Consider the following 27,493-nt stretch of genomic DNA (forward strand, 5'->3'; position numbering starts at 1 on the left):
TTTCGGTGCACGACAGCTGGGACATCCTGTATAGCACAGAAGTTTCGGGCGCAAAAATGCATACGTGCGAGCAAGTGGACTTGTCCGTGTCCTGTACTGTGCTTGAACGTCGGTCGAGCAAGCGAGAAATTTAGCACTGAGATGCGCAGACAGCCGTAATTACGTTCAAGCGTGCCCAGAAGACGCCATAAAAAGCAACGTTCAAAGGCACATTTCAATGGAACGACGCAGAGTGGTATATCAAGTGGAGACGACAGCCTCAGAAATATGAACGCGCCGCCGTCGCAGCTATGCTTATTTCGTTCGGTTTTGGTTAGTCTGTGATGGCACAAAGGCGCCGCTTATTACATGTACGAGTAAAAACAAAACAAAACGAAAAAGCCTGACATGTCGCCTTCTACTCGCTTTACTGTCCCAAACACTGCCTATAATGTCAAGCTTGAAGGACGTTCGGAAATGACACTGTCGCCTGCAGTCTTCTCCGTCATGCCTCTGCAGACATCTCCACCACTTTTATTAACGTCGACGGGCGAGCGCTTACGCAAGACCTATACTGTTTCCGTTAACAGAACCGAAAACGCGGGGCCCAATCCACGAAGGATATTTCTTTCTTATTTTTTTTTTTCGTAACATTTCGTCGTGTGCGCTCTTCCGACCGGCCGGCGCATGTTTCTACGTAGTACACCAGAACACCGAGTGTTTAGCGAATACGGGCTGCAGATATGACGCCGGAAAAAAAAAAGAAAAAAATTATTTGAAGGAATGACGGCGCAATGCAGGCATTGACGTGAACGGAAACTTAAAAAAACGTTCTTATGCCCACAGTTTCGAAAGTGGAACTGTCTTCATCAGGGCAGTTTGAAAGGTTCAGTTGTACAAACATTTAAACAGCACTGAAGAAACTTTTGAACGACACACTTTTGAAACTGTTGGCATAATGAATTTTAAGCTTTCTTTTCCGACAATGGCTCCATTATGCCATCAGCATAAACGAAACATTAAGCTTTACTGTGCCATCAGTGTGCGTATATATCTATATATATCTATATATATATATATATATATATATATATATATATATATATATATATATATATATAAACGCCACTGCTTACTTTTCGCGACACTCTAATCACTGATCTCTTTTTTTTTCTTTGCAATCCAGGTTGGTGCACGGACGATGGCGTGGAGGTCGACCTGGAGATGAGCTGTGCACCCGGGGTGAGTGACCTGATGACGTTCCCCTTTCTTTCACGTTTCTGTACCGGCGCCATTAGCCGTAGTTGCCTGCGAGGCAGTGAACCGGCGAAAATGATTGTTTCGCGTCGCCGGACGTGCCCACTGCGGAATGTAGGCACGACGTGTGAAGTTTATTTTATCTGTTTCTTCACTGATACACTAGCACACTCTGGAACGGGCTGCGGCAGAAGTGGAATTGAAGCAGCGACTTCGTTATCAAACCAAAGAAAAAAATGAATCACCGATGAGAAGCTGCGTCAAAGTTAAATGTAAGCCTCGGCAGTAGTAATAAAAAACACAATAATTAAAGATGAATAAAATAATTAATAAAACACAAGCACAATTATTTGTCACACTTTCGGGCGGCTCGCTTGGTTAGCGATGCGACGAGCTCCGAATGTGGAATTCGACGCGCGCTTTAGTAAACACACACAAAAAAAATCAATAACAAAGTGGGGTCTAGGGGAAGGCGTTCTCGGAGGTGGACGTTAGCCGCCGTTCGCGTACACGTCTTGCTGTAGCCATTCGTTTGCGACGAGATGCAGCACTTGCTCAATCGGCTAGCGCAAGTTCGAGAACAAATCACGCCTCAACGTGGACACCGAGTTACGGCGACCACGCCAGCTTTAGATTGCCAGGCACAATTCTTTGACTCGGTCGTAGGTTGCGGAAGTATTCTCTCTCTCTCTCTCTCAATTTGTGTGTGCGTGTATGTATGTATGTATGTATGTATGTATGTATGTATGTATGTATGTATGTATGTATGTATGTATGTATGTATGTATGTATGTATGTATGTATGTATGTATGTATGTATGTATGTATGTATGTATGTATGTATGTATGTATGTATGTATGTATGTATGTGCATGCATGTGTGTGTGTTTGAGACAGAGAGAGAGAGACTGACGTGCGACCTCTCGACCTTTCTGATGCCATTTTCCACCGGCAACGACGAACCTTTGGCTCTGCGACATCAGAGTAATTCCACGCTTAAGCCTTGCTGAATGCGATAGTGCTACTTTCAGTTTCAAAACACAAACGTGAAATTATATGCAATTATAGACAGAAAGAGTTGTCATAGGCCTCTGTCGCAAACATGAAAACAAACGCTAAATTCGCACATGCAGCTTTCGGCTTAAAGATTCCTCGAGTGAAGAATTGAAAAATCTTCACAGAAAAGAGAAAAAAAAACAAGGAGCTAAATGGCCAAGAGGTAAACCAGATTTTCAAGCTTCCGATTGGCTACGCTACGAGGGGGTAGGGGAAAGGGAGAATATAAAGGTGAAAGGACAGAGAAGAAACGGCTACTACTACGCGGAGTAAATATGGTTCACAATTACACTGAGTGTAAACAGATGCTCAAGCTAGCATCGCTTAGGTTGTAAAAGGAGTCCGCAACGGCGAATATATCACGAAACCGGTGATGTCACGCAAACGTCACCGGGAGGGTTGTCAGGTACGAAATTCGAAATGGTACTTCTGTCTTCGTTTTACTCCGTTCGTAACGAGGTATCTGCTGCCAATAAAATGCAAGCAGATTTATAAAAAACCATGTGCTAGTACATATTGAGCTAGTGTTTATCAATAATGTACCATAATTATGACGTGTGCACATATGACTTTGTTTCACTATAAAAATCATGCTTAAGACTCGAGCAACAGCACACAAGGCGCTCTGTAGAGGGAGAACGTATATTAAAAGAGAAAGTGAATGTAACGTTCCGCTTTTCCGAAAATGGCATTGTTCGTTGTATTTCATTGTGTTTTCACAGTGTCGATGGGTCTTTATGGTTCTTTTGTGAGATCTTGTGTATCAGTATTTCTAGCGTTGATGACACTGTTTAAAGATCTGTTTCTTTCTATATTCTGACATCTCGCGCTTTTGAAAAGTTGAGGCGTTTACGGCATCTTAAGAGGTCTCCAGCTGTGATCCTACAGTTTTTTTTCTGAGGTTGTAACGGCGAAGGCTATGAAAACTCAACAAGAAATATTTAGGATCTCAACAACGAATTTGCACGAGCAAAGTCCGATGATTCGCCACTCGTAATTCTGCTTTTCTCGTGTAACGACCAGTAGCGAGTACCATTTCCATTTGTCACAGCCTCATTATTTTGCCAAATCAATTGAAAAAAGGCAGAGATAAAGCATTACGAAAGCTGAACGCATACAAATAACTTTTTTAATGGGAAAGCTTTACTGGCCGCGAACTTGCGATTTCGCCGTGGCGGTGCTTCGAGGAGGCACATGACCTCTCTCTCTCTCTCTCTCTCGCTCCCTAGTCACTACTGCGCATGCGCCACTATAGCACCGAGCCACAGGTGTTCAGCCGCTGCGCAGCGCCGCGCCTTTCCGCCGCCGCCGTTTGGTATGACGTCACACCGCGTTCCTCGCCGTTGCACCCGCCTCCGCTCGCTTCGCCAGCTGCGTCGCATGCCTGATAACATGCCGGAGAATTGAAAAGGAGAGCTCGCATGCGCCGCAACCACAGTTGAGGCGGCAGTATGGACGGCGGCAATTCTGATAAGCTGGAGGAGGCCTGGAATCGACATCGAAACGAGACGAAAGGGAAACGAATCGCCCAGGAAACAGACGAACAACGCGCCGAACGACTGGCTAAACGCCGCAACATAGCTAGACAAACAGACTAACTAACCTGGACTTGCAATGTAGATTAAACAAGGCTAACCATGCTATGCCTTAGCTTTCGCTACGTACATCCTGGCATAGCCGAGCTAAACCACTGCCAATGTTTTTGTTTCATTCTATGCGCTTTCTGTTGAAGCACAATTGAATTATACGCTTGATTTTTTTTACATGCGTTGTTTCCTTCTTTGTTTTTCTTTCCTCCTTACGTCTTTCCTTTCTTTATTTCCTTGCTTTTCTCTTTATCACTTTATTCGTTGTTTTTGTTTGTTTCTTTTATTCTTTCCATCTCTATTTCTGTACTTCTTTGCACGACCATTGGAATCCCATACTGCGGCATGCACCGCGAAGCCACGGTGCTGCAGGCGCTGCCTGTCGATTCCGCGGCCCGTGGGTTTGTTTCACGGCGTGAAGCCCGAACCGTGTAACGAAAGCCGCGGCCGCCTTCGATCATCGACGTTCTGCCGCTGCCTTGGGGACCTTGACCCACATATGAGCACCATGTTATTTGCGACGGCTCTCCGAATAGGCTGACGAGAAGAAGGGAGGAAGAGGGGGGGGGGGGGGGGGAGAGGTGGGGGGGAGTCGTACGTGGTATACGAGAATGACGGGCGGAATGGACGGATGCGTGCCATGTCGTGTACTAATAGGAAGCAAGCGCGGATACTTTGTTGGTTGCCATTGCGTGTATAGTTTAGTTGTACTTTATAGAGCGTTCTAACACTTTTGTGGCAAAAATAAATGCGTGTGTTTAGGTGCGCAAATATGCAAATAGGGTCGGCAAGTGAAGACAAAACAACCAAACAAAAACAAAGAGTGTAGGGCAGTGGGTTCTTACTCGGAAGTGGCAGAGGTTGCCAAGGGTTATTTGAAAAGACAGTACCTGCAGGATAAAGCTAAGCTGAACCCCAAGTGCCCATTTTGTGCGTGGTGGCGGGAGAGCCCATCAAGCTGGCCATATTACAGCTTCCTCTCTGGCTCCCGCGAGTCGACGCGACATGAGATTAAATTCGAGTGATTTGAATACAATTCATTATTCACGGCGCAGGAGTTCCGTCGAGTATCGTGACGGGTGCTATGCGGGTGTGGGTTCTATACCTACAATGTTTGTTGCTAATATTCTATAACGCTGTGTTGCAGGCTGTTAACGCAACGAAAAAAAGACAGAATTTTTTCCAAATTCCACGTAGTGTGTGAGAGTCAATATTCTGTGAAGCTAACAAGATATCCGGTGCGTACCTCGCGAAGCATTCTGTTAATGGTCCGCGCGACCCGTCCGCGTGAGTCAATAAACTGTGTGTCACGCTAGCGTGAGTGTGACGAAGAGGACAAAACAACTGCACGACCACGGCACGACGACTGTACGACGACGGTATGACGATGACGATAGTTCAAGGCGAATGAGACGACCTTGACATGACCGAAAAGAGCGACGACGTGCATAGAACATCCGGCTGTTGCTTTGCAGTGGGTCGACGACGTCCTTGGCGCAGGTCTCACCGAAAGGCATATTTTCTTTTCTTGAGAGGCCCCAAAAGTGGCCAGTGCTGCGTATGTGAAGTAACTTAAGGTAATTAATAGTAGTATGCCAGCCTAATAGATAAGGTACTTAACCTGACGTGCCTACTGTTCATTAACGCCACTCCTTGCGCTCCAAGATCGTTCACATACGACAATGTCATTCGTTTTCCTTTGGTCGCCGATTTATGCTTGTATTAGAAGGCCGATGACAGCTCGAGCAGCAGAAGAGAAATGACGCGCATTCTGAACGTCCCATCGCGTGATACATTGCCCACCGGGCACGCGCCTATACTAGAACTGACGCTTTCTGGTGTCGTCACGCGAAACAGTCATCGGTGCGCCTTGGGCGTCTTCTAGCAGGGCGCACCGACAATCGTGCTGCTCGATGTCTGGCCATTGCTTTGGCACGAGCCCCGAGACGCAGCGTTGTAGTAAAAAAAAAATTTTTTTGCCTTCATTTTATGCGTTGTAGCTTCGGAAAGTCCGTAGCATACCTAAGACAAAGTTAGGCGATCAACGTGGTTAGAACGGAACTGTAGGAACGAACGAGGGCCCCCTGCTGTTTTCGGCCATGGCGCCCACACAGAGAAACACAACCAATTTCCCTTTTTTCTATTCTTTGTGGGGTTCGTTCGATAGCCGGTGCCTAACGCCCGGACCCAGCGCCTGGGCTGTGATAAACATGTGCACAGTCGAAGTAGGGAGTTCCGGATTACCATTTGACGCCCGCCGTGTTGTTTCTAACGTGAATTGAAACCTGAATGCACGAGCATATTTAATAATCCACCCCCATCGAAGTGCGGTCTGGCGCGCGCGTGGGAGTCGACCCCGCTACTTCGTGCTCGTCATAAGAACGCCATGGCCAGTGAGCGACGCGGAGTTGCCTGTGGCCCACGCAGTGACGGTGAAGAGGATATTCGGTGCCTTGCACGCCCGCCTTACTGCTTATGCGTTTAACTTGGCGTGCTTGCGCGATTCAAGATCATCGCTCTAAATTGTGTGTGGTCTCGATGGTAGCGATCTGTGGTGAGGGCTATGACTTGCATTTTCTTTCGCACTGCTGTGCAGTACTTGACATGAGCATCGTTGCTTGTCGCTTGGTTCCTGCGAGGAAGCAAGCGGTCAACGAACGAACGAACGAACGAACGAACGAACGAACGAACGAACGAACGAACGAACGAACGAACGAACGAACGAACGAACGAACGAACGAACGAACGAACGAACGAACGAACGAACGAACGAACGAACGAACGAACGAACGAACGAACGAACGAACGAACGAACGAACGAACGAACGAACGAACGAACGAACGAACGAACGAACGAACGAACGAACGAACGAACGAACGAACGAACGAACGAACGAACGAACGAACGAACGAACGAACGAACGAACGAACGAACGAACGAACGAACGAACGAACGAACGAACGAACGAACGAACGAACGAACGAACGAACGAACGAACGAACGAACGAACGAACGAACGAACGAACGAACGAACGAACGAACGAACGAACGAACGAACGAACGAACGAACGAACGAACGAACGAACGAACGAACGAACGAACGAACGAACGAACGAACGAACGAACGAACGAACGAACGAACGAACGAACGAACGAACGAACGAACGAACGAACGAACGAACGAACGAACGAACGAACGAACGAACGAACGAACGAACGAACGAACGAACGAACGAACGAACGAACGAACGAACGAACGAACGAACGAACGAACGAACGAACGAACGAACGAACGAACGAACGAACGAACGAACGAACGAACGAACGAACGAACGAACGAACGAACGAACGAACGAACGAACGAACGAACGAACGAACGAACGAACGAACGAACGAACGAACGAACGAACGAACGAACGAACGAACGAACGAACGAACGAACGAACGAACGAACGAACGAACGAACGAACGAACGAACGAACGAACGAACGAACGAACGAACGAACGAACGAACGAACGAACGAACGAACGAACGAACGAACGAACGAACGAACGAACGAACGAACGAACGAACGAACGAACGAACGAACGAACGAACGAACGAACGAACGAACGAACGAACGAACGAACGAACGAACGAACGAACGAACGAACGAACGAACGAACGAACGAACGAACGAACGAACGAACGAACGAACGAACGAACGAACGAACGAACGAACGAACGAACGAACGAACGAACGAACGAACGAACGAACGAACGAACGAACGAACGAACGAACGAACGAACGAACGAACGAACGAACGAACGAACGAACGAACGAACGAACGAACGAACGAACGAACGAACGAACGAACGAACGAACGAACGAACGAACGAACGAACGAACGAACGAACGAACGAACGAACGAACGAACGAACGAACGAACGAACGAACGAACGAACGAACGAACGAACGAACGAACGAACGAACGAACGAACGAACGAACGAACGAACGAACGAACGAACGAACGAACGAACGAACGAACGAACGAACGAACGAACGAACGAACGAACGAACGAACGAACGAACGAACGAACGAACGAACGAACGAACGAACGAACGAACGAACGAACGAACGAACGAACGAACGAACGAACGAACGAACGAACGAACGAACGAACGAACGAACGAACGAACGAACGAACGAACGAACGAACGAACGAACGAACGAACGAACGAACGAACGAACGAACGAACGAACGAACGAACGAACGAACGAACGAACGAACGAACGAACGAACGAACGAACGAACGAACGAACGAACGAACGAACGAACGAACGAACGAACGAACGAACGAACGAACGAACGAACGAACGAACGAACGAACGAACGAACGAACGAACGAACGAACGAACGAACGAACGAACGAACGAACGAACGAACGAACGAACGAACGAACGAACGAACGAACGAACGAACGAACGAACGAACGAACGAACGAACGAACGAACGAACGAACGAACGAACGAACGAACGAACGAACGAACGAACGAACGAACGAACGAACGAACGAACGAACGAACGAACGAACGAACGAACGAACGAACGAACGAACGAACGAACGAACGAACGAACGAACGAACGAACGAACGAACGAACGAACGAACGAACGAACGAACGAACGAACGAACGAACGAACGAACGAACGAACGAACGAACGAACGAACGAACGAACGAACGAACGAACGAACGAACGAACGAACGAACGAACGAACGAACGAACGAACGAACGAACGAACGAACGAACGAACGAACGAACGAACGAACGAACGAACGAACGAACGAACGAACGAACGAACGAACGAACGAACGAACGAACGAACGAACGAACGAACGAACGAACGAACGAACGAACGAACGAACGAACGAACGAACGAACGAACGAACGAACGAACGAACGAACGAACGAACGAACGAACGAACGAACGAACGAACGAACGAACGAACGAACGAACGAACGAACGAACGAACGAACGAACGAACGAACGAACGAACGAACGAACGAACGAACGAACGAACGAACGAACGAACGAACGAACGAACGAACGAACGAACGAACGAACGAACGAACGAACGAACGAACGAACGAACGAACGAACGAACGAACGAACGAACGAACGAACGAACGAACGAACGAACGAACGAACGAACGAACGAACGAACGAACGAACGAACGAACGAACGAACGAACGAACGAACGAACGAACGAACGAACGAACGAACGAACGAACGAACGAACGAACGAACGAACGAACGAACGAACGAACGAACGAACGAACGAGAAAGGCAGGAGCCAAAAATAGAAGGAAGAAGCGAACATCATCGATCTGCTTCCTTGCGCGAAAGAGCTGTATACGGTACAAAAAAAAAAAATGGAGAAGTAGGACTGAACAGTGTCGTCGGACTTTGCCAAACGCTCTTTACCATGGTTCCGGATATAAGCGTAGCTACAGTGGAGTAGTTGTCAGAACTAGAATGACGTCTATATGCAAAAGCGGCTGCGCGGAAGAAGGCAGGCGCTCCAAGTTATGCGTGATTCGCTTCCATTACGTTGAAAACTCCAATATAAGTTCGAAAAATGTGGCAGAATTGAGCGGCCTTTCAAGAAGACCATTACTCCGCGTTGTGCGGTTGTCCGCGCGGCCCCGAGGCTTCTTGCTCAACAGTTTCCCAACTTCCGTGCTTCCTATAAGAATGATTTCGCGTTGCTCATGCAAATGACGCACAAGTCCTTGCTATCTAGTGTCTGGACATTATGGGCAATGTTTACATTATTTCGCCAGAGCTATTATTTATTCTTTGAACATCAATGCTCTCTGTTTGACGAAATATTGCCTGTGAGCGGGAGTATCCGGGGGTAGAGGAAAAGTTATTGGCCTTAAAAAGAGCCCCGAGGTCGTGCCTATCCATGCACATATTGGTAAGAAAGACAAATGAAAGGAAACCTTTAGTATTCCTAGGTGTTCATTCTGTGTATTTGTGCTGGCGGTAGCTTACCCAGTTCTCTCGTCTTTGTTTGTGTCTCACAGAGCCATATGATCTGACTGTCGCATTTCACTGACGGTTCTAGCTCTGAAAAAAAAAAAAAAATCGCGACCCGTTTGATCTCGTTTCCGTCCTTTCTTTTTTTAAATTTCGCTTTCTTCCATTCGGGGAGAACGGAAAGGATAAGACGCGTTATAAGAACGCGGAAAAACTTACCCAAATCGACACTCATTCCAATATCTTCCTCCGAAACTTAAGTCTATTCTGTAAGTATTGAATTAACCATTTTGTACGTTTCCTGACGTGTCAAGCGGGACTGCAGTTCGTTGAGTTCGTGATTCTCCGGCTGAGGGACTTATTCAAGTTGCATTGACGGCTTCGATCTGCAGCTAAATTTCACTTGTAGACCGCGTCTCAAATGGGAACGTGGTCGAGGGCATCAAAGGCGATGCCACAGGAAATAATTATTGCAGTTGTCCATTTTTTTCTCCAGAAACTGTGTCGTTGTCGATAAAGAAGCTGATCTTAAAGGGAAAATGGTTGCTTTACAAGTGGCGACATCTCCAATGATCACATTTTTGTCTTGTTTCCTCCTCAACGAGCCCATCATTCAAGTTTCCCTTGCTTTTGCTCCTCAAAATGCAAACCCGACTTAGCTATTTAATTTCCTTGATACGTTCACTGCAATCCCACCCGCCGTGGTGGATTAGTGGCTATGGCACTGGGCCGCCAAGCACGAGGTTGCGGGTTCGTTGCCCAGCCGCGATAGCCGCATTTTGATGGGCGCTAAATGCACAAGCACTATGTATTGTACCTACCTTGACGTGCACTTTAAAGAACTTCGGGTGGTCAAAATTAATCCAGTTCGCTTCACTACGGCATCCCTCAAAACCCTCTGTGCAGTTTCGGTGCGTTGAATCCCAGAGTTTAATCGAATTGGTGACTAATATTTATTGATTTTTGAAATTGGCGGGTTTCGCTATATGTATTTTATCGAGTACAAGAACTCGTACAACTTTGTAATTTGGCGCAACGAAATCAGGAGGCATTACTGAAAGCAAGATTCTCTTCCTTTCATTGCTTTTTTTTATGTTCTTGGATGAGTAAAGTGTGCAAAACCTCCTGAGGAGTCCTTCAATCTTTCGCCGTTGGGATCGTTGGCCGCGCATCAGTCATTTACTTTCAACGTTCCAAAGCGAATAGCTTTCTTTGGCTACCGTGGTAGTTTTATTTTTTTCCGAGCCTGACTGAATGATGTCACCGCTCGGGGAAAAACGGGATTTTCCCGTTCGCCTATACGTGTGGACGTGACGTTGTGCGGCGCAGAGACATTGATTGGGTTCGCCTATCTCCGCGGCGCGCTAGCTCTCTCCAATTGTTGCAAGCTCGAGGTGACGTGGTATAGCATCTAGAGACGTGGAACGGTTGAGCGACTTCTCGTATCTGATGTTTCAGCAGTCTATAGGCAGCGCACGGAACGTTAGCGTGTATATTTTGGCACTACAGCGTTCCTCCGATGCTTCTTGGATGAGGACACGCCTTAGTTTCGCATCTTCAAGATCCTCTCGTTATACGCCGCGGGCACCAACGCAATACTCCTTCCTTGCGCGATGATAGCGCTGCAAATACTGCACAGCGGATGCTTGAGGTCACTTGGTTTAGCGATGAATAAGAGGGAACGATTCCGCGACTTCTCGCGTCCGGTGCTGTGGACGTATTGCTGAAGTAAGAGAACATTGTCGTGCTCGGCAAACGAGTGTGCTGGACGCCTGTCTACGGGAGGTCCGCCAGGAAGAACCGAAGAACCGTTAACGCACCGAGGAAGAACGTGAACGCTCTACGATGCTGCATGTGCCGAAGAAAGAGAACGTCCTCGACATTAGATCTGCGGCGACCACGCCGTCGATTGCATGCCGGGCTTACTTTGACAAGCATCTTTGACGGTCTCTGCGTGAATATTTTTTACGCCCCGCGCCGAACTCCACTTGTGAATGCACCATAAGTTTTAAATGCTTTTACAAATGTTAAGGGGACGTGGTTTTGTGAACCTTCTGCAGCGCCTGCTTGGGAGCTCAAACCAGGTTGACCATCGGAGAGTGGATTCGGCAGGGAAGACGAGGTGATGTAAAAACAAATAACCGAACTTTAATACATCATTACGGTTGAGCGGTGCGCTCCAAGAAAAAGAAATATATAAAGACGTTTAGCGTGCGTGCAACTGCACGCAAGGGCAGAGAAGATGCAACCCCACGTGGCGGCTCACTGGCTTTCTTATACCCTCCTCTCCATCCGGGCATCGTCATTCTCTGCGGCCTCCCGGTAGAGGGCCTTGTCAGGACACGTCGGGTCAACCCAGATGGAGGACGAAAGGAGGGAAATCCACCCCTTGGCGTAGAGGGGTTGAGCGTCGTAAAGAGGGGAACATATTGAAAGGGGAGCGCAAGATGACGAAGACAGTAGGCAGGAGCACACGGCAGCAACAAAGTTAGTTGTGAGTCCAGCGCTGTACTGTGTGTTCCTGCCTTCTGTCTTCGTCGCATTGCGCTGCCCCTTCGAGATGTTCAACCAATATCGAATCGCCCGAATGACGATGGTTCTACAGTAAAGAGAGGAGTAGGATTTGTACATTTTGCGCATAACCTCGTAGCACACAAACGACGGACGAGTCTGTTCATGTTGACGAGCGTGACGGTTAGGCACGCCGTGTCCCATGAGTTTGGCATCCTTTCCATTCTTTGCCGCAGAAAGTTAACCGTAATACAAGTTTGTACTATGCCGACAGGCAATTATTTGAACTAGTGAGTTGCAGTTGCAGAGTCGACGCTACTTCCGCGTTTTCCCAGACAAATCTGTTTTGAGTGCGAGAAAACAGGCGCGGTATAGTTTTAATTCTTGCGAAATTACGAAAGTATGGTAAAAGTATTAGGCCGTTGGGAACGTGCTATCATACCAGTGCAACTCACCGTATTTGACACATGTCGCCAGCATGTACACCTGCTAATATTGAAGAAGTAGGCGGGGCAAAAGTAGTGGTTTTGCTCGATAATTAGGTGCTTTTGCTCGTTAGTTACACAGCTGGCAATGTAAGTGACGGCGTATCAACCTCGAACCTTAGGATCCTGACGTAAAAGACCGTTCAGTGGGGCTAAGGCAGCAGCGTGTTCATGATCCCAAAAAATTTCCAGTCATGCATTATGCACCGCCAAATTAAGCAAGAAAAATTATTACTGCGAAATCATTATATATGCTGCACGAGGCAGGAAAGCCGGCGGTCCCCAACGAGTGTTACCAGAAATTAACGTGACGTCATTAGCGTCTCGTAAGACGTCAGTAGTAATACACGAGATACTGAACAGTGTAACAACGGTAATTAGTAGTAATTATGGGTGATTAATGTGAGGCGAAGTGAATTAAAATTGCAACAAGTTCGAGTAAGGTGACTGAAGGTGGAGTAAAGTGAATTGATGTGGCGTAAAGTGAATTAAAGAGGATTAAGGTTGGTGCAAATTAGGGCATGGTCGAATAAAGGGGATTAAGGTGGATTAAGGTTGGTACAAATTAGAGCAAAGTGGAATGAGGTGGGTTAAGGCAAAGCTGTGAAGAACGCGTGACAATGCATGACGTTACGTATAATGGACGCAGCCAATCAATTAAAGAAGTCATTGTGCTTTCGCATCGAAATGACGTAAGGATACTTAGGTGACTGTCATTTCTTTTTTGTCTCGCAGTTTATTATAGATACGTCTTGTATGATGTGCCATGATAGAAGGAATGTGCCCGACGCGTCGATCTCACGTACGTGGCTTTCTCATTGTATTTTAGCAGCAAAATACATTTGTCAAACATTTTTGCCTGTACAGCAAAACTGGTTCCAGCTGGATAGCTCTGTATATATATAAGCTATGTTTTCCCTTGTTGTACAACGCTTAACCAGAAAACAGGGTTAGCCGGAAGTATTTTGGGACCTGTGTGTATAATACACCTGACATGTACTTTGAAGCCTTTTGAAGTATAAACTGTTTTCATCATCATCATCATCATCAGCCTGGTTACGCCCACTGCAGGGTAAAGGCCTCTCCCATACTTCTCCAACTTAAACTGCTTTACTTTGCGCTGAACGATCACTTACAAAAAAGGGGCTTCGCCGTTGACATACGGTACGGCACGGTCTGCTGCACCGCAGCAAAACAGAAGGCGCTGTCTATTTATACTGAGACTGATAAAATGACAAAAAAAAAAAAAAACTTGCATCTCGTCAATGCGAACCACGAAAGAATAAAACATGAAGCGCAAAAAAAAAGAAACGAGAAGGCGTAAACCATAAAAGACGTCCAGCAGCAGTATAATTTGCTTATTTGTTATTGTCAGTGATTTTATTTTGTTAGTAGCGAAATAATTGATTTGTTCAACCAGTGCGCAGCGACAATTTTTTTTTCTTTTTTTTCTTTTCAAAGCTCATCGCTGCCTTCGCTCCCCTACTGTGCCGATCGATCGGAGCGTAACTATGCCTCCACGTGGTTCGCAGATAAGATAAAGGGCGCGTATACCTTGTGTCTCGGATATGATAAAAAAAAAGCGAGACAGAACAAAAACGAAAATCGCCTAGACCTTAGCGCCGCTGACTCACTCTCTTATAGCTATACGCGATAACATACTTCCGGCGAAATCGGCAAATGGCACCGCCACGCACCCGGGCTCCGTGGGGCGACGATGATTCGATGAAACGGCGAATTTCGGTTCCGCTCCGGTGCGCACCGTGGCCCGTCGCCGAATTCGCCATTAGATTGTGACGTTTCAACAGCCAACGTCAATGTGCGTTGCGGGCTACCTTGCACACTGTCGTTTACGAAAGTGACCGTTTCTACGCCTCGTTATCTCTTATCAAGCCTACAGTTTCGTACGTATACCGCGCCGCGGTCACGTGCTCTCGACACACCTCGAGTTTCTCGTTAGATTACCTCCGAATTGCGCGCAGCACGTCTACATAGTGCCGTAAAGAAATGACGTTACGTGCCATTGGTTGGATTCCAAGCTCTGTTTTCTGGGACCGCAGCTCAATGCTCAAACCACTAGGCCACGATCGCACGCATATGCTTCTCTCTTGCCAAGATCGCTCTTTTCTTTTTGGAAACGTCTGACGCTTGCGTCACGTGCCAGTTCTTCGCTCGTGGCAATAGTTCTACGAGGCGCTGTAACAATGCACCTCAATGGGGTACGAGACGAGACAGAAGGAAAACCGTTAGCGCTTTCGATACGTTAGCATTAGAAGTGCCAAAGTGGGGAGAAAAGTAAGGTGTATGTCTGTGAAGTGTGGGAAGTAGGTCACGTGGTAGAGGTACACATATATGTAAACGATAGAAGGCAAACGCACGGGCTCGACTTTCATGTTAATGGGGACCATACAAAAGGCAAATGATGAAGCCAAGGAAAGCGTAAAGGGGAAATTATCTATGGTTGAAATTGACGGGCACAGAATAACGTAGAAAAGGGGGGAAACAGAAAGTGGACGAAGGGGTAACTTGACGCGGGTGGGAGTCGAACCCACTAAACCCGGTGCAGAAACCCCGCAGCGAGCGAGCAGGCCAGCGAGCCAGCTGCGACAGCGAGGAGTAGGAACCGCAGCTGAGCTGGCGTGGCCCAGCTGCTGCGTGACGTAAGCGGAACGTCGACTCGAGCAGGGGGGCGGGCGACTTCGCGCTCCCTGCAGCTTCCCAGTTTCGGTGATCGCGCGCTCGGATTAGCCGAAATTCGTCGTATCACAGTTCCGCGGGCCATCTCATTTTTTCCTTTTTTTTTCCAGGTCGAAAAGTTGATATTGGTTGTGCGGAGAGCTCGTTTCAATTTCCCAATTGCGATGAGCCCGCTGAACCTAAATTTTAAAAAAATTTGTTTTAAAGGATTTTTGTTAAATGCCGACTAAATGCCCCGTATCATCCGTTGCCCCGTTGTTGCCACCACTGACGTCAAGTCTGCGGAAGAACCGTGCTTTTATTTGAAACGGCTATGTTTAAATACTTGAAATCTTCGCAGGAACACCCTGTGCGTTAAGTTTGTCATGCATATAGCTCATGATTTGGAGGTATCAAAGGGAGCGTATAAAGATTCCATGGTGGGCGTTGTGCGGTTAATCTCAACTAGAGGATTGGCTTTTTTTGTTCGCTCTCTTATCAACATCGCAGCTTTCGTACGTGTCCCTTAAACTTACGATTATAGAATTTTTTTCGTTTCATCGCTCGTTGCGTGGTTTATATTTTCTTGTCACGCTTCTTTTTTCAGCATCACAGCTTTCGTTAGAGACATGAAAAAAGAAGAAGAAAAAATACACGCGAGGAAAACGTCTGCAAGTCATCAATTATGCTCGCCATATCGTCCAGATATGGCAACAAAAGAAAAGGTCGAAACTGATAATTAAACGCGCGAACGAAAGGAATCAGTAACCAGCTGCTTACATAGCACAGCATTACATTAGCATTATTACAGTTTACTTCTTTTATTTGCTTATTCATGCTATGGCCGTATCGCGTGCATTCCTACTGCAGCACATGCAGCCGCTTTTCACGGACAGACGCGCTTTGCGTAACGTTAGTGTTAGCTTAGAGAAAGAAAAAAAAGACTCGCAACTGTGAGGAAAGCGTCATATAAAACGACCAACTCTGAAAGTTTCTTCGTTCTTTCTGTATATTATAAGGCGTATTACAAGAAACTCTGAGGAGATAAAGAAGGGGGAGGCGGCACTAGCTGCTGTGGCCTAGCTGCTGTGCGCACCGCGTTTGGCGTCTTGGGCCGGCAGCAGATGGCCGGAACAGTCCCAGCACCCTCGTGCACCTCCACCACCCTCCACTCCCCCCATCCAACACCCCTCCTCGCACTGATTTGTTTATGCTGCCGGTGCTCGTGAGCTTAGGATATACGGGCGCACGCGAGCGACACATGTGTTGCCGTTCCACCACACGTGAGAGGCAATCCGTCTCCGCTGCCATTGGGCTGACGCGATCCATCTTCCGAAATCTCCGGCGCTAACAACTATGACATCTATTTTTGTATTTCTCCCTTGTTTCGTGCGCTCAACAGTTGACGTTCAGTAAACTTTTTTCGCCGGCATGTTCGCGAACCAGGCTCACAACCGGCGTTGGAGTGGGGTGTGAACGTGACGCACTGCGTAGAATCGGACTTTTTTTTTTTCAAACAAACAAGTTCACGCACACGCACACGCACACGCACACGCACACGCACGCACGCACGCACGCACGCACGCACGCGCACACACACACGCACACACGGACGCACGCCCACACACACAGTGACACGCAGTTTGGACACCCGGTTTATTGTATGATGACCCGCCGTGGTTGCTCAGTGGCTATGGTGTTGGGCTGCTGAGCACGAGGTCGCGGGATCGAATCCCGGCCACGGCGGCCGCATTTCGATGGGGGCGAAATGCGAAAACACCCGTGTACTTAGATTTAGGTTCACGTTAAAGAATCCCCGGTGGTCAAAATTTCCGGAGTCCTCCTCTACGGCGTGCCTCATAATCAGAAAGCGCTTTTGGCGCGTAAAACCCCAGTTAATTATTGTATGATAAAAAAAAAACCAATTGAACGTGACACGTGGCTTCCGCTATACGCTATTCCAGCCACTTGTTACAGTTTTCACGAATAAAACGCACTCTCCCGAGACCTGTAATTCACCCTGCTTTGCATAATGCGTCGAATAAGTGGACACCGAGATCCACACCTGTCAACAAAACAGCGAGAAATGCGCGGTTTCCTGATCTAGATGCCGGTGAAGATCTTTCTCTCTCACCTCACTCAGCACTAAGCATATTGCACGAAAAAAAAAAAAAAAAGAAATGTCGTCCACACGACTGCATGTCCCGCGAAGCTACAAAGGAAACCCGCGCGGGTTTATCACAAAGAAAGCTTCATGGTGGGTGAACATTTTGTCTTGGTTCTCGATATCGAACCCTGGACCAACGTGCCTTACCGGGACGGTCGCTGTACCATCTGAGTTAACCAGGAGGGTAACAGATCGCAGAGCGACGCTAACTCCAAGCACAGTTGTCGAGGCAACTCTACAGCTTGTAGCTTCGTGCTACGGTCGGGTTGACGACGGTTTCTCCAGCTTTCTCGATGCACCTTTCTCGACTTTGCGCGGGTTCCCCAGAATCCACTTGTCGAGTGTAACGCAGGAGGCAATGAGCTTTCCAGCACTGTCCGTAAATAAAGCTGGCGCCAGCGCAACTGAAACGGCCATTAAAAGTGACTATAAAAAGGTGTAGATAAATGAAAAAAAATGATGGGAATTAAGTTAGTAACGCTTCGGTGCTTCCCAATATTCATAACTGCGTGTGTGTAAGGCTGGACTAATTAATTTACTCTAATACCAGCGCTATTAAAATAGCGTCAAAAATGAAGCTCTAAAAAAAACAACGTTGCAGGGGCACCGGTTTTCACGGCTCGCAATTATCCGAGCAGCATTAGCTCATACGTACGAGGCCGGATTACTTTTGGTTCACAGTAATAACACATCGTTTTGCATTCAGGTACATCTACGCGTTGCCTAAATACAGCAAGCAACGTTTAATGTAACGGCAACGAATACAGTGAACTGAGCCTTAAATTTTCGCTTAGCTCAATGCAGAATACAAACTTCGTGAAGCCTCCGTGCACGCTTGCACGTGCGTTCCTATAGGAACATACACGTTCCTATAGGAACGTGTATGTTGCGCGCTTTTCTCACTCTCCGAAAAGTGCCGCGCGATAAAGTAGCTCGTTGCCGATTTCAGCTATCGTTACATTGTGTACAATGTATACAACACGAATTCGACCCCCTTTTGTTTTCCAAGACGATGCAAGCGTGAATATAATTTTTTTGTTTTGCATCTGGTTTTCATCTAACGCGTGAAGAGAGACAAAATTTAAAGGTTCGAAACGCGTCAAAGCTCAGTACACGTTGCCGCTATAAACCTGCATCTATATAATTAATTGAATTAAATTATGGGGTCCTATGTGCAAAACCACTTTCTGGTTATCAGGCCACCGTAGTGGGGACAGCGGAAATTTGGACCACCTGGAGTTCTTTAACGTGCACCTAAATCTAAATACACGGGTGTTTTGCATTTCGCCGCCATCGAAATGCGGCCGCCGTGGCTGGGATTCGATCCCGCGACCTCGTGCTTAGCAGCCCAACACCATAGCCACTAAGCAACCACAGCGGGTTACATCTCTTTATGAAGCACACATGTCCTCTCTCTCTCTCTCTCTCTCTCTCTCTCTATATATATATATATATATATATATATATATATATATATATATGTGGCTGTAATACGCGTATACGGTGTCGGCAATAATTGTTCTGTCAGGTAAACAAATGGTCCCACGTGTGTCACATACGCCAGAGATTGTTTATGGATATTACCGAGGCTCAAAGCAGCCGGTATGTACTACGAGAACCCCGATAATGGCAGCGGAGACATAACACGCGACAGGGCTAATTTATCCCCCGACACGCCTCCGAACCCTTGTCCCCCTCTTCGATCATAACTCGGATAAGTAGGACATAAAGAAGACGGGTTTGCGACTGCCGCGTTGCTGATGAATTACCTCGTATCGGCTGCTGCCCCATAAGACTGCATGAACACGCGATCCTGCGGCTCTGCTACATAAGAAAACGCCGCGGGCCCTTTTAACGATAGCACGGCAGCGCCACCGCGGCAAACTCCGTAACTATGTCGCCATTTGGTGACGCTAATTAATCACCGACGACTATTCAGTACGATTCGTATTTTCACTTTATAGCGGTATGGTTGGCGCACCCTCAGTGAAAGCTAATCTATCCCTTTCAGTACTTAGACCAATGGCGCGTTCGGCGCGACCACAAATTTTATCGCAGTTCTTTCCCACGCAATGACTCGAGTTTCTCAACCTTATTAAAACATTGGTAATTGGTAAAACATTGGCTTTGGTAATCGCCGTGCAGTCATAATCAGATCAGACAGTAACGAGACTCTACGTCAGTTACTATTTTTTTAAGAGAACAATTCTGAAATGAAACCATCTTCTAAGAGAGATTGCAGCCATTGTCTATAACTCCCTGCTGTAAAGCAATTGGGTGAGATCGTATAATTGGGAAACGTTGATACGTTATATTGCTTACTTATTTGTTGTTATTTTTGTTTGTATGCTTTCCGTTTCAACTCGCTTCGCCCGGTAATTCTCCTGGGCCGTGGCGGCAACAGAAACAAAAATAAAATGAACAATACCACCACCTGGCAAGGCGCCTAAGCAAACGAGACCCGCATCTGCATGTCTTCAGCGTCGCTGTCAATTCACTGACTACCGCGCGGAGTGTGCCTTCATTATGCAGCTGCGTGCATGTGGCTATCGGTATACTTGATTTCTCCTTGAAATAAAGTAACAAGTAATATACGTGTGTGCGTTGGACTCAACCGAACGTTACTCGCGCAAAAAGCACGCCCTGATGAGATCTGTAGCTTAACGTTGCGTTGTACTTAAAGAACTACGCCATGTAAGATGTGTACCTAATAATAACTCTTAGATCTTTTAGATTATTAATAGCACCCAAACGTTATAACGTTCCATCACAGCTATCGCTTCGAGACGGGTTTTGTTATTTTACGCACATTTCTAAGATATTATCGGCATTATTTGAAGCTCCAACTTAGGGGGTAGTAAAAACCTGATTCTGCTTGGTTACTTGAGAGAGCGCTGCGGGACCGCTTGCCAAGAAAGTTGTTAAACATGGCGCCACTAGAAAGCTTGGCACCGGACCTATAGAATGCCGGTAATATCAAGGGCACATTATCAAACCTGCAAAGAACGAAATGCGCTACTATATTATTCTCACTTCGTTATGAATCGCAAATATTATGGATCTCTTAATCACCCACTGCCAGATAAAAAATTCAATTCTAGAATATCATTACAATATTGTTCAGCAGTGGTCTCAGAGTATCTAACAGTTCGAGTGCTATGAAATGGCGCACGTCATTGTGTATAGCATTATGCAGCTACTGCATCAGTTGCAGTGAATGAAAAAATCAAATAATTTAAATAATTTTCCGTACCCGCCGCGGTGTCCCATTTGACTATGGCGTCATGCTACTGAAAACGATGTCCCGGGTTCAATATCCGGCCACGGCGGCAGCGTATCGAAATAGGCGAAATACAAAAAAGGAAAGACACGCTCGTGTATCTAAATTCATGGGCTCTTTAAAGGGCCCCATGAGGTCAGAGTTGTTCTGGAGTCTTCCATCCTACAGTGTCTCTCATAGATCCTAACGTCGCTTTGGGACGTTAAACCAAGTCAATCATATTAAAAGCAATCTCGTCCTACCTAGCATTACCTTTTGCGCAACGTCAACAAAATTTGTTATGTTATGACGTCACAACCCTGTCGCCCGCGTTGCGACACCAACTTTGCCAATGTTAAAATATGTTAAACGCGTTTCACAATCTTCATATTTGCTCCGTGATAAAGTTCAAGGTAGCGCGAAGCAACATGGACACAAGTAGAAAGGACACCACAAGCGCTTACTCACCACTAACAGTTTATTCAAAGAAACGTAAAGTTAAGCGCTTGTGGACTCCGTTCTATACTTCTCTGTCCCTGTTGTTTCGCGCTACTTTCCACTTTTCATGAAACCGTGCCAACTCGCCCAAATGCCCACGTTGTTACAGTTGCTATTTTCCAAGTGTGATTACTTTACTTGCAAGATGCTCTTGGTATAGTTTCGAGAACTTAGAAAATACGTCTCAGGACTCCTTTAAGCCGTGACGTATGCGCCGCCATTCGGTGAAATATTCTCGCAAGGCTGTTTATGCGATATGTACACTGTCCCAATGCTTCTCTTGGATGCAACCACACACAGAGCAGAAATAGCTATTCGGAAACTATGTCAAATGAAAAAATAAGAGAGGCAGACAGTGAGAGACAGTTCCAAATTACCGTCTAAAACATCAGCAGAAGCAACGAGATTGGAAATCGGGCCTGATAACAGCAGGAGCCACGTTTCCGTGATGGCCTACGCGCCGCGCCTCAACTGGCTATTTGGCACGCTCGTGCTCTAGCTGGCTCCCTCCCCACAGAGGGAAGAAAGACGTTCGGGAGATCGGGAAGGGCTCCGCAGGTGCTCGGGAGCGCCGAACAAACGAGCGCAATCAAGCGACCGCGATAGTGCCCCGCCCCATCGCCTTCTCTTACACGGGATCGACCGCCCCCCTCCTGTTATACGCGTGGTACATACAGCCTAGGACTTGGCAGCCGATGGCTCGCTGCCCCTATCTTCCTTTCTTTTTTTGATATCCACCGTCTGACGTTGGCGCCTTTCCTTTTTCACCTCCCATATCCACGTCGATACTCTCTCTCCCTTTCATCCACGTTTCCCTTTGTTTTGCTGCGCCCTCTCCTCATACACGGGGTGCAGCGTTCAGGATTCAGCAGCGAAAGACGGAATGTTCCTTTTATTGTCCTCTTTTCTTTCTCTCCGCTGTCTTCTGTCGCGGCCATTCCTCCTCTTCCTCCATTCACGTCGATTCCACATCCCTATTCTCCCAATTCTCCTTATCTTGCCCGGTACCTTTTAATCACGAATCGCCCCGTGTAGCTCTGTCGCGATAAGCGCGCTTCTCCTCCATTCTATTTCTCTGCTGCCTTCGGTAGCTACTCCCCTTTCGCCTGTACTCCGAGCCATATCCTCTCCCTCGTTTCCCTATTTCCATTCCTAACCCAGCGTGCAGCGCGGGTGCCCTTAATGACGCTCCGTCTATTTCTCTTCCTCCCGCAACTCGCCGTATTTCTTCTTCATATACTTGTTTCTCTTTATCATCACCCGTTCTTCTCCGTTGGCTCGTCTTCCCTACTCCTTTGATAGACGTCGATAGCTTCGGTCTCTTTTCTTTTCGTCTCCGCGTCTCGCACTTCATCTTCCGCACCGCAGGGTCATTTCCCACTCCTCGCGTGCCTGTTCATACTCGATTTCTCTCGTCATCGCCCTAGGCACATTGCGAACACTCTTCCTTGCGTCTTCCATATATTATTCTCTGTGCGTGCGTGCGTGCGTGTGTGTGTGTGTGTGTGTGTGTGTGTGTGTGTGTGTGCGCGTGTGGGTGGGTGTGTGTGCGTGCGTGCGTGTGTGTGTGCGTGCGCGTGCCTGCGTGCGTGCGTGTGTGTGTGTGTGTGCGCGTGCGTGCGTGCGTGCGTGCGCGTGCGCTGTGTTTTGGCTATATCCGTTCGTCTACGAGCTGTCCGTTCGTCTCGTCATAGTATTTACGTACGCTCGCTGAGTTCTCTGGTTGCCGCTGCCATCCCGTTTGCTACGGGATGCTGTGCTTATCCACTGTGCTGCTTTCATTTTCTTGTGTACTTCTGCGAACTTTCGATAGTGCTCTCGTCCGACATTGGCGTCCTGAATATATTGTTTGCTTGTCAGGCTGTACGCTGTTGACGACCAGCGAAGATGTCTTTGTTCCTCGCTAAGCGTTTCGGCTGTCCCTTAACTGCAATGCTATACCAGCTACCACAGAAGCTTAATGATATGCACGTTGCTAACCGTTGTTACCCCTGTAATGCTTACACGCAGTTCTACGCAAAGAAATCTGAGAGCAACTTGTTTACCTTTATTGAGACCATTGCGCATAGGTGACGCGGACAATGAATAACTACAAGGATTATTAGCGCCCGTTCGTGTTGTTCATCCTTGTGCGCTTCACCGAAGCGCTATGATCCCAATAACTGTATCAAACCAACTCGCCCGAAGGTTTGCACCTGCTTACCTTTATTTCTGACCATTTGCAAAAGCTAACTATGAAATGTTATTTGAGTTAAATCTAATATTACATTATTATAGTAAAAGAAGCAGAACAATCATACACTGGCCTGTACAGTACTGAGAGCAGCCACGCCACCTTCATTTGAAGCAGTGAAGAAATAGATACAGAGGCTCCTTATATAACTAGCGATGAAGTTAGAATGGCTTTGCAAGAAATGTACCAGAGAAAAGCGGCAGGACAAGATGAAAGAATAACAGTTCATTGGATCAAATGTAGAAGAGATATTATGCTTGAAAAGCTTGCGGCCCTTTATACGCATGCCTCAGGAATTCAAGTGCACCAGAGAGCTAGAAGGCCCACATCATACTAATCCATAAGAAGGGAGAGGATAAAGAATTGAAAAATGATAGGCCCGTTAGCTTACTTTCAGTACTCTATAAAATATTCACCAAGATAACTTCCAATATAATGAGGGCAACATTTGACTTCAATCAACCAAACCTATAGGCTGGCTACAGAAAGAGCTATTCTACAATCGATCACGGTCATGTCATCAGTCAGGTAATTGAGAAAGCTGCGGAGTACAATCAAGCTCTGTATATAGATTTTAGAGATTATGAAAATGCATTTGATTTAGTAGACACCCGTGGTCGTCGAGGCATTGCGTAATCAAGGAGCACAAGAGTCATACGTCCACCAAAATATCAACAAAGATTCCGTAGCTACCTCGGTTCTCCTAAAGAAAGGTAGAAAATTACATATCAAGAAAGTTTTCAGGCAAGGAGACACAATCTCTCCAATGCAATTCATTGTATGCTTAGAAGTATTATTCAAGCTATTAGAGTGGGAAGGCTTAGGAGTGAGGATCAATGGCCTATATCTCAGCAACCTTTAGTTTGTAGATGGCATTGTCCTATTCTCAAACACTGGAGACGAACTGCAACACATAATTCGAGGACCTGAACCGACAAAGCGCAAGTTTAGGTTAATATGCAGAATAGAATATGTCCCATAGCATGGCAAGGAAACAAAAATTCGTGATCGCCAGTTGGCATCTAGAGTCTTTACAGGAGTACGTCTATCTAGGTCCATTACTTACAGAGTACCCGCATTATGTGAAGAAAATTTACAGAAGAATAAAGATATGTTGGATTAGCTTAGCTTCTCACTATTCGGCCATACGTCTGCGACGCGCAGGAGCATAAAGTTTTCCCATCCATTCCTCTTCTTCCACTTTCCGCCTCACGCTTTCACTGTAGCCTCCTCCTCCTTGTTCCTCCTCGCGCTCTCTTCGCTTTTCTTCTTCCGCTGCGGTCCGCGTTCGCTCTTTTATCCTGCCGATTGGTTACGCCGACGGCGCCGACAACGCCGATGACGCCGAGGCACGCCGATGCTCAACGCAGGAACGGGCCTTTCAGAGCTGCGCTGTAAAGAAGTGTACAGTCATTGGATTCTACCAGTACTGACATATTGGGCAGAAACCTGGAGGTTAGTAAACTTCGAGAACAAGTTAAAGACCACGCAAAGATCGAGCGAACGACAAATGTTAGGCATAAGGTTAAAAACCAGGAAGAGAGCGGTGTGAGTCATAGAGCAAACAGGGGACAGCAAATATGCTAGTTGGCATTAAGAGAAGAAAAAAAATGTAGCTGGGCAGGCCGTGTAATGCGTAGGGTCGATAACCGGCGGACCGTTAGAGTTACAGAATGGCTGCCAAAGTAAGGGAAGCGCGTTCGAGGACAGCAGAAAATTATGTAGAGTGATGAAATCAGGAAATTCGCAGGGGCAAGTTGGAATCAGTTAGCGCAAGAGTGGGGTAATTGGAGATCATTGGGAGATGCCGTCATCCTGCAGTGGGCATAAATATAGGCTGACGATGATGACGTCGTTATCATGATTATTATGATTACCCCCATCATCATTAGCAGCAGCAGTATCTTCAAAATAAAACGATAACATCATGTTCAGCTGCGGTCGGTCGAGAAAGAGAAAAAAAGCAAAGACAAGCCCTGGGCTATATTTCGACGGCCTTTGATGAAGCTTATTCAGCCGACGCTGACGGATCTGTCTGAAACGGTCCGCCTTACATTATGGGTGCGGATCATTTGACAGAGACAGAGAGGGGAGGGGGGGGAGAGATATGTCCCCTGGAGGTCCTAATAGAGCACGTCTTACCCCATCCGCCAAGTATCCTGCGAGAACGGCTGCCTTGTGTTGGGGATCTTAGTGGGGAAGCCGAACGCGGCTCCATCTCTTTCCTGCATTAGGCGAGGAAGACGTCTCACTGAGAGGGCCGGAACAAACTCCTAGGATGGCAACAGAAATTTTTGTCTGTTTCTCGACGTAGAACGACATTGTAGACACTAAAATACACTTTTCGTTTATTTTTTCGTACCCTCGGCTTGCTCCTAATTAAGTTAAATCTCTATCACCCATTTGTTTGGTAGGCTGGCCGGACACGTTACACATTTATGTGTATTTGCGCGCGTGTGCGTGTATGGACTATTGTATTATGGCCATCAAGAAGTTAATTCGACTGAGGGAGATATTTTTCTGAAGTGCATTACACAATGCTCGTCGTCAACCACATGAAAACATGGGCCTCTAGATTGCTGAGCATCTAACGCGATTATCGTTAAGTTACTAGCGTCAACCGTCTCGGGAATAATCATGGACCTATACACAAACATCCAAGATAGTGGGCGAGTGTGTTGCCGCTGCGGTAGCTTAGTTCGTAAAGCACAGCATGCGGAATGTACAGGAATGTTGGTTCGATTCCCACAAAAGGAAAGCTGCCGTATTTGCTCGAACATAGGTACAACACGATTAATGATTGACTCATATATAGTGAACTGTCTGACAAATAAAGAAATATTGTATTTTCAACATAAGTAGACGTATATATTTTTGGGGGGGAAAACGGTAAAGTTTGTCAATAACACACCGTCATTTACCGCAAGTTGTGTTACTAATACTGGCGTTACGCGGTCAATTTCGATCGCGATAGAACCCGATCTGGATCTAAATTCTCGTCCGCGGTTGGCTCGCTTTCGCAGATTGAGCGAAGTCAATCGCGACCTAGAAATTCGATCCGGATCGAGCTCGATCGCAATCAGAAGTGCGCCGTGTGACACTCGTGCAAATCTCGCCAGTGGATGCCACAAACTGCATCATCGTCGACACTGCCTGAGATGTTGTCCTCGTCGACATTTTCGCCGGCGCCCTCGGCACCCCAAACGGTGTCGTCACACAGTGCTGTCGAATGCGTCGTACGAGCTGTGTTCCTTAAAGCCAGTCTATAAAGCAAGCTTTACGGCCGGTGCGAAGCAGGGCCTCAATTAGCTCCGCACTTTTGCCAGCTTTGTTCGCGAATATAGGTTGATAGCTCATTTTTGGTAACATGTCTGAATATTATAGATCGACTTGTATTCGAATAAACACGGTATGTCATAGTGTAGTTTCATTTCCCTTTGCCTCGTTTTTTTTTTTGCGTTTCATTTAAACAATTGCCTTCCCCATCGTTTCTCTGCCTTCAGCGTCGGCTTCTTCGTATGATTGTCTGTATAGCGTAAACAGTGTATCCTTAAAGCATTCTGCAGTACCGCACTGGCTTCTTGCTGCTACCTAAGCCTTCCAGATGTTAATGCTGCTATAAAGATCTATAGGATATCATTTCCTCATTCGCACTCGTCACCCAGTGTGCTCTCTTATGCCTAATCTATTTGATTTTATGAGTACAACGCACAGGCCACTAACACCACGGATAACATACTGGACAGTGGCAGCCAA

The 27,493-nt window shown here is 46.9% G+C and overlaps 1 protein-coding gene across 5 annotated transcripts in view; it reads left to right on the forward strand.

The window, feature by feature from the left end:
• The window catches only part of Calx (sodium/calcium exchanger 3), a 327,704-nt gene that overhangs the window by 173,811 nt on the left and 126,400 nt on the right, over window positions 1-27,493 (forward strand). For all 5 annotated transcript variants that reach the window (XM_050181076.3, XM_050181077.3, XM_055072463.2 and 2 more), the window contains one exon: window positions 1,166-1,221. The gene's annotated coding sequence lies outside the window, so the exon portion shown is untranslated. The remainder of the gene's footprint in view (window positions 1-1,165; window positions 1,222-27,493) is intronic.

The sequence above is a fragment of the Dermacentor andersoni genome, chromosome 7, assembly GCF_023375885.2.
Source record: "Dermacentor andersoni chromosome 7, qqDerAnde1_hic_scaffold, whole genome shotgun sequence".
NCBI lineage: Eukaryota > Metazoa > Arthropoda > Arachnida > Ixodida > Ixodidae > Dermacentor > Dermacentor andersoni.